This window comes from Mercenaria mercenaria, chromosome 1 (assembly GCF_021730395.1).
Source record: "Mercenaria mercenaria strain notata chromosome 1, MADL_Memer_1, whole genome shotgun sequence".
Taxonomy (NCBI): domain Eukaryota; kingdom Metazoa; phylum Mollusca; class Bivalvia; order Venerida; family Veneridae; genus Mercenaria; species Mercenaria mercenaria.
This window is the reverse complement of record NC_069361.1, coordinates 69,265,279-69,274,789: the sequence shown is the minus strand read 5'-3', so window position 1 is coordinate 69,274,789 and position 9,511 is coordinate 69,265,279. Positions and strand designations below refer to the sequence as shown.

At 36.8% G+C, this 9,511-nt stretch overlaps 1 long non-coding RNA gene across 3 annotated transcripts; it reads right to left on the bottom strand.

The window, feature by feature from the left end:
* Positions 1 to 269: 269 nt before the first annotated feature.
* LOC128559100 (uncharacterized) lies at positions 270 to 9,151 on the bottom strand. Of its 3 annotated transcripts, none has more exons than XR_008372166.1 (6): positions 6,895 to 9,151; positions 6,474 to 6,632; positions 5,969 to 6,130; positions 5,551 to 5,635; positions 4,755 to 4,887; positions 270 to 404 (listed from the first exon to the last, which is right to left on the bottom strand). It is a non-coding gene; the product is annotated as an uncharacterized LOC128559100 (long non-coding RNA). The 3 variants fall into 3 exon arrangements; XR_008372167.1 differs by having other exon boundaries at positions 280 to 404; positions 4,734 to 4,887; positions 5,551 to 5,638; XR_008372165.1 differs by having other exon boundaries at positions 280 to 404; positions 4,734 to 4,887; positions 6,895 to 9,150.
* Positions 9,152 to 9,511: the final 360 nt, after the last annotated feature.

Here is a 9,511-nt window from a genome sequence, read left to right as displayed (position 1 = left end):
AAAAACAAAGGTTGCTGAAAAACTTTAACTTTAAGAAAGCTCAAGCCGATGCCAACGCCGACGCCGACGCCGGGGCGGGTAGAATAGCCGCCCCCCCACCCCTATTCTCCGAATAGTGGAGCTAAAAATGAAAAAAAAAAACTTTTGCCAAGAAACTAGCAAAATGGCCACGGACACCGAGTAGGTTAGCTCTCTGCATAATTTGTATAATTGTGTTTAAAGCAAGCTATTTCAGAATAAATGGGACAAAATTAATGATAAATTTCTTACAGATAGTATCTGGCATGCACCGGACTCTCCCATCAACTGTCGAACACAACAAACACAGGACGGCACGTTCTGGAATCGATTCTTTTTCTTTGTCTTTCAACAATGTAAAACACTGTCTTCCTGCCGTTTTAAACCTGCAAAAAATATCATACTTATAACAGTAACAAGCGAAATTCATGCAATTCAATGAAAATATGCTACATATCGCTTAATAATTGGCAATTGCACATATCTGCGTGGGTTCAAGTCTCGCTCGAGGTCGTTGAATTCTTTCACTTCAAGGAAACTGTTTTGCTGAAAGTTGGTGGCCAATATTTAAACTTAATGACTTGAGCAATAAGGGGGGGGGGGGGGGGGGGGGGGGGGGGGGGGGGGAATTATGGTTATAACATTGTTTATACAAATTAAAATGGCCTATATAGCAGGTCAGAAATTCTAACTGACTAATCAGAAAGATGCATTTTCAAGTTCTGTCATTTTCCAGTTTTTACAATGAACATGTAGTGACTCGCAGTAATTTAGAAATCAAGTTCAGTTTTTAATCTCACATGTCTTAGAGGATGCTAAAATGAAAACATTTTAAAGTTTAATTTGAATTCTATATTTATTACTTTTAATTAAAATAAAAATTGAGGTTTTAAACAGGGGTTCTGTGAAGCGAGTAAAGCGATAACCCGACTGAAACGAGTACCATTTCGCAATGTTACTGTGAACTACTAGTATTCACGCCAAACTATGCCTTGTGCAAAAAGTGTGCTTTATCTCTAGACATGGAGTAAAGATGTATCATTACAAAATGCAGAATTTCTCAACGGACCACCCGAAGCAATGTTTTTAAAACCGTGTAAAAAAATCAAACAATGAAACAGTATAAATGTATCAAGGTAAAATTTCTGTCGTCAGTAAATGTCTAAAGGCAACAAAAAATGATGTCCAAATTGTATGACACATGACCCCTGGAAATAATCGATAGAATAATGCTAAGAATTTAAAAAGTGGCAAAACTAAAAAAAAAAAACAAAAAAAAAACATCAAGAGTTGTCTTCATAGGATGACACATGCCCCCGATGGCACTTTGAATGAATAGTTATGGCCGATGTTAGAGTTTAGGACCTTTGACCTACGGACCTGGGTCTTGCGCGCGACACGTCGTCTTACTGTGGTACACATTCATGCCCAATAATTTTAAAATCCATGCATGAATGACAAAGATATGGACCGGACACGCCCATCAATGCACTATCATGAAATATGACCTTTAACGTCTAAGTGTGACCTTGACCTTTGAGCTATGGACCTGGGTCTTGCGCGCGACACGTCGTCTTACTGTGGTACACATTCATGCCAGGTTATTTGAAAATCCATCCATGGATGACAAAGATATGGACCGGACACGAATGCACTCTCATGAAAAATGACCTTTAACGTCTAAGTGTGACTTTGATCTTTGAGCTACGGACCTGGGTCTTGCGCGCGACACGTCGTCTTACTGTGGTACACATTCATGCCTAGTTATTTGAAAATCCATCCATGGATGACAAAGATATGGACCGGACACGAATGCACTATCATGAAAAATGACCTTTAACGTCTAAGTGTGACTTTGACCTTTGAGCTACGGACCTGGGTCTTGCGCTCGACACGTCGTCTTACTGTGGTACACATTCATGCCAAGTTATTTGAAAATCCATCTATCGATGACAAAGATATGGACCGGACACGAAAATTGCGGACAGACTGACAGACCGACAGACCGACAGACTGACAGAGGGTTCAAAAACTATATGCCTCTCTTCGGGGGCATAAAAACAACAACAACAACAAAAAACATCGGACACCAAATTCCAGAAAAAAGCAAATGTCTTCTTCAAGCTGATGTTTACAAAGTTTCATTTGAGCTGTAGGACTTAAGTGCATAATGTGTTCTGATGTAGTCATAAAATTTCGACGTCCAAGAACGGGTCATAACTCGAGCAGAAAATCGGACATGAAAGTTTCGATAATACACAAATCATGTCCACTTCATGTTTCGTTTAAATTGGGTAGAAACTGTATGAGAATTTGGGTACACAATGTTCTGATATAGATGTAACATTTCAAAGTCCGAAAAAGGCCATTACCCCAAAAGAATATTACATGAAAATCCCCACAATATGCGCATTTCAATGTAAACGGTGTATACTAAGTATATTTCAGTTAGATATAAACTGTAAGAGCAGTTGAGTATACAAGAAATGTGACTAACGGACTGACGGACGGACAGATATTTTAAACACTATCTTTGACACCGTGGTAATAAAATATATCTAATAATTTACGTCGTATCATAGTTTACCTATAATGCAGGCAAAAAAGATTATTTTCTAAGTCCATCTGAAAGTTCTTAGAGGTGAACAATTTGCAAATAACAATGTGTATATTTCTTGGACATCCGTTGGTATCATAAATACAAACAAGAGGGCCATGATGGCCCTATATCGCTCACCTGTTATCAATGCACTTGAGGACAAGAAGGTCCTCAGAAAAAATATCTAAGTCCAAAGGACAGGAACAACAAAGGGAAGAAATTAAACCAAAAAGAAAAACAATTCTTACAAGGTACAGATATGTCAAAATACACCTAAAAATTGGAGGTACCATCCATGTTGTACCACAGAAAAGTGGTCTTGGTTTTTCCCTACAGCCAATAATAAAAAAGTTACTAAAAATAAGCTATTTATATTAACGTAAAAGGGAAGCAATTCAAAAGAAAATTATTGTAAGTGAACAAAAGAAGGATCTGCCAAATAAATCTGTTGACATAAATGAAATTTCAGATCAGTATCTTCATTAGTTACGGAGATATACCCATTTTAATTTGACATAAAGGGAGGTAATTTGACATAAAATCAGTCCATAGTTATCTACCCTGATTGAATCAGTCCAACTAATGATAATAATGAAATTTCAAATAAGTCCTATAAGTACTTACTGATATAAATCCATTTTGACTACAATCAGGGGAGGTAATCAGATATAAAATAACTCTGGAACCTACGATTGGATCTGATTTGTCATGGAATCCAAGATTTATTGTTGTTGAAGATATTTTGGAAGTTTGTATCAAATAAAACCATAAATGAAGTCTCTATATGGCTGCAAAAGCCAAAATAGCCAATTTTGGACCTTCAAGGGGCCATAACTCTGGAACCAATGACGGAATCTGTCCAGTTCAAGAAAGGAACCAAGATCTTGTGGTGATACAAGTTGTGTGCAAGTTTGGTTCAAATCAAATCATAAATGAAGCTGTTATTGTGCAGACAAGGTCAAAATAGCTAATTCTGGCCCTTTCAGGGGCCGTAACTCTGGAACCCATTAAGGGATCTGGCCGGTTCAACAAAGGAACTGAGATCTTATGGCAACACAAGTTTTGTGCAAGTTTGATTAAATTCAAATCATAAATGAAGCTGCTATTGTGCAGACAAGTTCAAAATAGCTAATTCTGGCCCTTTCAGGGGCCATAACTCTGGAACCCATTATGGAATCTAGCCAGTTCAAGAAAGGAACCAAGATCTTATAGTGATACAAGTTGTGTGCAAGTTTGGTTGAAATCAAATCATAAATGAAGCTGCTATTGTGCAGACAAGGTCAAAATAGCTAATTCTGGCCCTTTCAGGGGCCATAACTCTGGAACCCATAATGGGATCTGGCCAGTTCAAGAAAGGAACCAAGATCTTATGGTGATACAAGTTGTGTGCCTGTTTGGTAAAAATCAAATCATAAATAAAGCTGCTATTGTGCAGACAAGGTCAAAATAGCTGATTCTTGCCCTTTCAGGGGCCATAACTCTGGAACCCATAATGGGATCTGGCCAGTTCAAGAAAGGAACCGAGATCTTATGGTGATACAAGTTGTGTGCAAGTTTGGTTAAAATAAAATCATAAATGAAACCACTATCGTGCAGACAAGAAATTGTTGACGGACGCACGCACGGACGCACGGACACACGACGGACGACGGACGAAGGGTGATCACAAAAGCTCACCTTGTCACTATGTGACAGGTGAGCTAATAAAGTCTGAATTTCAGAGTGACTTGCTCGCTAATTTTAGGTACATTTGAAACAGAATTCATTTAACAGATTCATAGAAAGTAGTTTTTGAAATCATGTTTATTTTCATGATTTTGCTAGCTGGTTTCTAACTGTTAATTGTTAGATAATTAACAGTTTCAAAGTTCTGTCAAATCGGGATTTGAATCAGCGACTCAAAACAAGGAGTCTAATGATCTACCATTATAGCCGGGTGAGCAAACCATGTCACGAATTTATGTGGCAAAATAATTTATAAAGTACATACATGCCAGAAGAATCGTTTTCCGCAATGCCATGTTTATGGAACCTAATTTCATCACCTGCATACAAAGCAGATAAAATAACTTTCAAACTAATAGAAAAAACGTTATGAAGTAACATTTCTCTTTACCTGAATAAATTCGTCGCCTACCTCGCGGATTCTGATATGTGCACGAGGTGTGGAAGAGCTCTCTACCATCACCAGGACAGGGCAAATACAGACGATATGTCCATCAAGGGCTGAATTCCACTAAAACCACTCTATCTTGACCAATCGAACAGTGCTGAAATTTTTTTATTACATACTCAATTACATACTCAGTTATAAACTCCGTTAAGAAACGTCAATATTTTCACATTTCACGTCGGGTGCGTGGCGTCATTTGTGATGTAATTTTTACGTGTGTCGTCGCATTTGAAATGTCTTTAACGACGATAAGATTAATTTTGCTCATGTTAAAAACTAATTCATATCGTTTATATAACTATTATTACTTTAGATGCGTATGTAATATACAGATTATTAGATTTGCATCGATAATATGCACTCGTTCTTTCGCGAAATATTGCGCCCTGAAGTCGCGCAATAATTCCGCTGCATAACTCATGCATATTTCTCGATACAAATCTAATAACCTATAAGTCCTACATTTATAAGTTTTATTGCACTATTAGAAATGACAGTATATGCCAATAATTATTTTTCAAGTCAGTTAATCTTGTGAAACAGTCGATCCGTGATTTGCAAAGTTATACACTCTTCAGTTTAAGGTTGGTATTTTTTTCATTTCCGGAACAAACGCATCATAACTGCATCGCCTTTAGAATCTGCAAGTTATACAAGCCAGTATCAGTGTACATAATGACGACAAAATAAAATTACATTATTTTATGAAAGTTTTATACTAGAAAGTAAGTATGACGACAAACAAATTCAAATATTTTACCAAAATTTTATACTGCAAAGTTACTCCAGGCATCGGGTCCCTTCTTCCGCCACTGGCGTCATCAGGTAGAAGCAGCAAGTGTCGTCTGCTAGATATAATTGGCAACTAACTGTCATGTTATAAATCCTCTTATTACATATGGATATATAATCCTTAAGTTTAGTTACCGAAATTGTTATTTTGTAAAATTTAAATAACTACCAGCGATTACAAAACTTGACAAATCTTTCAATATGTTCAGGAAAAATGGAAAGTTATGTCACAGAACCAGATGTCAGCCTATATCAACAATAGCTTTTCGCTGTGCCTGTCACATTTAACATTGTTTCAGATAAGTCAGAAACCATAGATGTAATATAAACTGTGGCTCGAACTCGCGTCGCATAAATAGCAATTCTAAAATAATTTAGTAGCCTACCTTGTCGAGAACAGTTGATTACTATGTTGACATAAGGCGTCCAGAACACCTCTGATGAGCGACATCGCTTGGTTACCAGTGCCCCTCTGGTTATCGGCATCGTTTAAGTACCAGCAAGGCAATTCTACGGCAACTGTAGTTCCATCAACTAAATTTTTCTTCCTGTTAATACAATAAAATAAACAGCCACACTGTTACTTACACCAAAGTCACATATGAAAAGATAGTTATATCCCCGTTTTCTTTTTACTGACAGAAAACAAAAGTTTGTTATAAAATCTTTGATACGGTTTAAAGAAGAAAATGAGTTTCAAACTCACACACCAAAAATCGAGAATTCGAACCACGTCTCAGGCTTATACGGTAGCAAACGCTTGCCTGTTTAGACTGCAACACAGCAATGAGCCCGACGTACAATTACACCAATCATGAAAACCTTCTTGGTGTTAAACTGATTTACCGACCTATATTCAAAGTGCAATATGAATTATAAGTAAGTCCTTACGTGTATGGTACAGGAAACTGCTTCTTGTCGGATAGTTCGGGTTCCTCATCTGATAGCCTGAGTTTCTCATCGAATAGTTTTGAGTTTCTTGTCTGATACTCCGAGTTTTACTTTCACCATAGCCAGAGGTTGAATGCACATTCCTACGCTCCAGAATTACTACGAGAAAAATAGTTCTTTGCTTTCTAAAGGTTTAAAGTTATGCACTGCTTAAGTGAATACTGGTAGTCATTATCTAACAATTAACAGTAATGAGTTAAAAAAAAATTAAAACCATGTACGCCCAGACGATAATCTAAAAATATAAAATTTATAGAAAATTTATTAAAATGAAAATGAATGTGCGTAACTTGCGGGATGAAAACTGCAAAAAGCTATCAAACGAAATAATCTAATTGTACCTGTCAGAAAAATTACATACCTCAGAAAAAGGATCAAGTTGCAGCATCCACTTAACCACTGTGAAATCTACAACATGACATCCACGCACGTGCTTGTAGTCAATATCATGTACCATAGCTGCACCATCCACTAAACCATTGCATTGTCTACAACATGATATATTCACACGTGCTTGTAAACATCAGCCACCAGGTTGAAAAAAATGCATACAAAAAAGGATAACATAAGTAGCAATATACATACCTGTTCATCATAAAGACAAACGCATATATTGCTTGGTCTGCATCTCCATGTCCGTCTGCGTCTTTTTTGTTCAAGTATACATACCCCAGCATTGTAGTAGAAAAAAGAAATACAAAACAAAAAGAGTAAAACACAGAAATAATAATAAAACAATTCCGCGCGTTCAACCCAGATCACCGCATGTCTGTCGTCTGCATATTTCATGGCATGTCTTTGCAGCTTTCGCGCGTTTAACCCAGATCTCGCCTGCACCCCATATCTGTCGTCTGCAAATTTCATGGTATGTCTCTGCAGCTATCTAAAACTGATGGGAAAAGTAAAAAAAACAACAAAAAAACACAATGCAATATTTAACTTATTCGATTGATTTTTTGTACATGAATAAATCTAGTTATAATGTACTGCTAATGGCTGAAAGAAATTCACCTTGTAACGGAACGAACGATGAAGAACCAAATGCGACATACAATTCGCACCAAACGCCCATTTTAACAAAACAACACAAACATGATCGAATACAACCGAGAAAACCATATGGAAGACACTAAAAAACACAACAAACACCACAACACCACCACAAACACCACAACAAACACCAAAACCACCACAAACACCATCAAATAGCCAAACAAATCCCTGACAAAGCAGCAAACACCGAACACCAAGAATTACGCAGCAAAACACATGCAAGATAGATTGAGTTTTTAATAACCGTACATATTATCCAGATGTTTGTTTATATTCAAGTTTTGCCTGAATTTATTTACGGGTCCTAGCAAAGCTTAGACTATTTAAAGCTAAGCGTTTGTCACGTGATCATTCTCGGTTGCAGGATTTCTCTCACTGCCGTTTGTAGATTTGGACGTCGTCATCTATTTATACCTTTGCCTAGATGTAGATGTTAGTTTCCATGTAATCCTGTTGTGTTTATAGATACAGAGGGGCATGTGTAAAATGAAAAACAAATATATCAAAGTGACATCAAAAAAAAAAAAGAAAAGGAAAAGTAAACATACACACCTTATATGCTCTAAAATCTGCTGTTATGACTTTGTACATCTGAACGTTTCTCATCCAATATACCATTTCCCAGATATTGAAGTACGTTTCCATGGTAACCCTGTTAAGGTTGAATGTATAAATACAGAAAGGCATGTGTAAAAACAAAAACAAATGTATCAAAGCGTTGCCCCATAAAAGGAAAAGTAGACATACATGTACTAACCGTATATGCTCTAAAATCTGCTCATCTGAACGTCAGTCATTGTCTATATGTGTTTGTGGCGGTACGTTTCCATGGTGACCCTGTTGCGTGTATACATACAGAGAGGCATGTGTAAAAAGAGAAACAAATATATCAAAGTGTTGCCACATGTAACAAAAAGTAAACATACACACCCTATATGCTCCAGAATCGTTGTAAAACTTTGTACATCTAAACGTCGGTCATCCATATATACCATTGCCAAGATATGGTGGTAAGTGTTTTCCGTAACCCTGTTAAATGTATAGATACAGGGAGGCATGTGTAAAAAGAGAAACAAGTATATCAAATTTGTTGTCACAAAAAATGTAAACATACACACCCTATATGTTCCAAACTCTGAACGTTGGTTACCCATTATACCAATGCCTAGACGTACAGACATGTTTCCACAGAGCCCCTGTTGTAGTTGTGTGTATAGATACAAAAGGCATGTGTAAAACAAAAACAAGAGCTGTCCATAAGACAGTCAAGCTCGACTATTCGAAATATTGTCCCAGAAGCAGGAAAATATTTCCCAAACAGGTTAAATATCAAAAGAGTTTTAAGTTCAAAAGGGGACATAATTTGACCAAAATGCATATCAGTTATGGGACTTGCTGCTATCAACTAGTTTTATAACCCCGAAGGCACATGTGAAGTTTCAATATCTGCATTAGTTTTGGAGATAGAAACTCGCATGTAAAACTTTAACCAGAATTTTCTAAGTCCAAAAGGGGGCATAATTTGCCCAAAATAAATGCCAGAGTTATGGGACTTGACCCAGTGAGGTTGGTAATTGATATAGAAAAAGAAAAAATAAGTTTCAAATCTATATGCCTTTTAGTAATAGCTGTATATACTTGCACGGAAAATTTTAACCAGGATTTTCTAAGTCCAAAAAGGGGAATAATTTGCTCAAAATACATGTCAGAGTTATGGGACTTAATCCAGTGAGGATGGTAATTGATCTAGAAAAAGAAAAAATAAGTTTCAAATCTATATGCCTTTTAGTAATAGCTGTATGTACTTGCACGCAAAACTTTAACCAGAATTTGCTAAATACAAAAGGGGGCATAATTTGGCCAAAATGAAGGTCAGAGTTATGGGACTTGGTGCTATCAACTAGTTTTATAACCCCGAAGACACA